We start from the raw sequence: 3329 nt of genomic DNA, 5'->3' as shown, positions 1-3329 counted from the left end.
CATGTGATTGGCTGCTTAGAAATTAAGTGTTAACGAGCAGCTGGACAGGTGTACCTAATAAAGTGGCCGGTGAGTGTATATTATTGGAAATTAATTAACGCCATTAAGTAATAACTATTGTCCAGAAACCCTCATAGCAGTGATTCCATTATTACGTTAATTAAGTAATCTTTTTTAAACCGGTAAAATCTGTTAAAGTCTGTCTTATTAAAATCTCTCTAGTCATCACGTCTAGTGAAAATGACTCCCTCCACAGCGTATGCAGCTGTAGTCACCACTTATACTCCACCCACAGCACTCCCAAACCACTCGAAGCTGCTTCGTTGAGCGAGCGGAGCTGCGGTCAAACAACCCAGTGCAAAGTAGTGCTTTATTAACTCTGTTGGACCAGCCCAATACTGACTGTATAGGTACTGTATGGCCATTGAAGATAACTCTATGTCTTTCCACATAGCCTCATAGGCTGGGTCACACCAAAACACAAGAGGCCTCAGCTGAGCCAACAGGCAGTAATCTTTAAGAATGTGGATATTTCTTCTAAAGCAGTCTCCTCTTTGTGAGCAATAAAAAAAAGTTGAAAAGTAATTGACTAAGTGGGCAGCCTTGTTTCTGTATAGATGTGATATGATTGCTATCATTAATGTATGTCCTAAACCCTTTGTGAATCATGAACTTTTCTACTGGTAATGTTTGTGATCAATTACTTAGTTAAAAATATTGGTCTTTAATATTCAGCGGCTCATTACTCATATCAAAGGCATTGTTTCAGCCTCTCATTCACTCTTCTGTTTTTATCTTATTCGTCCATCTTCACCCCTCAGGTCGCTTTGCTGTGCGCGACATGAGGCAGACCGTGGCCGTCGGTGTCATCAAGTCAGTTGACAAGAAGCTCGCCTCCGGTGGAAAGGTCACCAAGTCTGCACAGAAGGCCGAAAAGAAGAAATGAATTCACATGCAGGACGTCCAACAAAGAGTCACGTCTCAGCAGCAGCGGCCCGCACCATCCCTTCTTCTTCCCTGCCACCCAGCGCCGTCTGCTCTGAGGCAGAGCTCTCTACTTAAGGACTGGCTTATGCTGATTAAAACCCATCGGAAAAGTTTCCGCAGGAAAGGAAGGCTCGTGCCTTTTAGGGAAAGCTGTGATCATAATTAAGTTGAAACCAAAACAATAAAAATCTTAAACATTGCCAACAGAAAACAAAAAAATGTGTTTTTAATTGCAAACTGCAGCAACATCTCACCGTAAACTTCTAACATAAATAACAGAGCAGCAGTTGGTCTCATTCCTTCTGTAGATTGGAGACACATTTGTACAAAAAATGGGGGAGGCAAGTCCTTAAGGTGTGTTTTATATGATATAATAAGCAAGACCAGACTGGCAAAACAAGCTGGCAAAGTACAGTTGTGCATGGGTACACAGAACAATTTGAGCAACTGTAGAATTATTCATGAGATGTGACCAGGAGGAAGAGGAGGAGGAGGTTAGAGGAAGGCGTTGTCCTCAGATAACTTTTCTGTTGTGTTGAAGTCTGGTCACCCGTCGAATAGTGTTCCTCTTTTACGGAAACAGCAGTAAGTGAAGGTGCAGATAGATCAAGCAGGATACGACAGGCATCAACCACCTTCATTTAGCTTGTTAACAGGTGAGAGAAAATACTATTGCTGTGGTAATAGTTTCTACAAGAACTCAAAACTCCTTAAATACCACCAAAAGCTATTCGCCTACATAAAATACATCGAGAGGAGGGCTTTGGATGCTAATCTAATAGTTTGGATTACATTTCCAGAAGGGGAAATGTCACTGACTGCTTTATTTTCTAATAATAGTTGTTATGGTTTCATATAGTTTACATTCTAAGGTGAACTATAGTATCTATTGGTTTTATATATTAAGATTTTATAAAAAGCCACTGATACTTCTGCTTTTTCGAGTGCAAATTATATATTTAACTTTAATTAGTGCAATTTTGAACACATGAGTCAGTAGGCGTTGTTGTTTTGTGTAATTTGTAATTTCTTACAATTATGTAAGGTATCTAGTAACTTGATGAGACTGTCTCATTTACTTGGTTAGATTTGATTAGCGGGTGTTTAATGGCCCGCTAGCTAACGTTAGCTGAACTGTTTCTAATAACCGTTGGAGTCCATAGTTACGCTATAACGTTAAACGTATTTATATCAACGGTTGGAGTCCGTGACTGCTCGCGCCACTGAGCTTGCCTTCATTTTCTAAACGAATTTTAGTCTGAATATATCATTTTATTAAGTCAAAATAACGGCTCCCCGTGTCGTTTTTAACCAGTGCATCAAAATGGGAAAGCAAAAGTTCCACCTCAACATCGTGGTAATTGGCCATGTCGACTCCGGCAAGTCCACCACCACCGGCCATCTGATCTACAAGTGCGGAGGAATCGACAAGAGAACCATCGAGAAGTTCGAGAAGGAAGCCCAAGAGGTTGGTTTTTTTTTAATATCGGAGGCCATACGTTAAATTTGAGTTATTAACAAATATTAACACCCTGTAAAACTAAAACGCAACGAGGCCACAAACTGTGACGCATTAACGTTACAGGTGTGGAAAACTGGTTTGGCGGATGTAAACTGCTCCTTAATTTTGGGTAGATGCTTGATCGGATCCGCTAGACGTGTTGACGTCGAAGGACGTGCCTCATGACCCGCCTTACTCTGCCTCTGATTGGCTTACCGTGGTTAGTACCATGGGTCGTTTCACGGTTACAAGTGCCATCCACTGTTGAAAAATGTGTACTACCTTTAACCAGGTGATCATACAGAATAGGATGTGAATATGTCTCCTGCTTTGATAGATTGCAGTTCAAGTTTTTAACACTTAAAATATGTTACTGATATAGCTAAAAATTGGGGGAAAACAGCCTCAAATACATAAATCACTGATTTAAAACATCAGCATTTCCTTATGGGTAGCAACTTTAAAAATTAGTAACGATTGAAGACTAACAAGGAAGTTATTTTAGTCCTCTACCTAAAAGACAATAAAGAAGTTAACCTTTTAGTTTCATATTAACAGTTTAAAATTATAGTAAATGCTAAAATAAATCCCTTTAGAAGACACAAATTACTGTCTACATCAAACCCTGGATAAAATCCATAGGCACATTATAGTAAAGTAAATTAATTACAGACTTTAAGCAAATTATATTATTTAAAAAAATTACGAAAACATTTTTATTTTTCTGTATTTTACTCTCCCTGCTTCCCTGCTCTTTTTATGTTGTTTTAACCACAATAGATGGGAAAGGGCTCCTTCAAGTACGCCTGGGTGCTGGACAAACTGAAGGCTGAGCGTGAGC

At 39.4% G+C, this 3329-nt stretch overlaps 1 protein-coding gene and 1 long non-coding RNA gene across 7 annotated transcripts in view; one reads left to right on the top strand and one right to left on the bottom strand.

Annotated features, from left to right (window-relative positions):
* The window catches only part of LOC117956959, a 4091-nt gene extending 2904 nt beyond the window's left edge, over positions 1 to 1187 (top strand). The window contains exon 2 of the long non-coding RNA XR_004659407.1: positions 822 to 1187. This is a non-coding gene — a long non-coding RNA (uncharacterized LOC117956959). The remainder of the gene's footprint in view (positions 1 to 821) is intronic.
* Positions 1 to 3329, bottom strand: part of LOC117956955 (elongation factor 1-alpha-like) — a 14074-nt gene that overhangs the window by 3574 nt on the left and 7171 nt on the right. The window lies entirely within an intron of this gene.

The sequence above is a fragment of the Etheostoma cragini genome, chromosome 14 (genome assembly GCF_013103735.1).
Source record: "Etheostoma cragini isolate CJK2018 chromosome 14, CSU_Ecrag_1.0, whole genome shotgun sequence".
Taxonomy (NCBI): domain Eukaryota; kingdom Metazoa; phylum Chordata; class Actinopteri; order Perciformes; family Percidae; genus Etheostoma; species Etheostoma cragini.
Note: the sequence above shows the minus strand (reverse complement) of the source record. Positions and strands in the feature narration are given on the sequence as shown.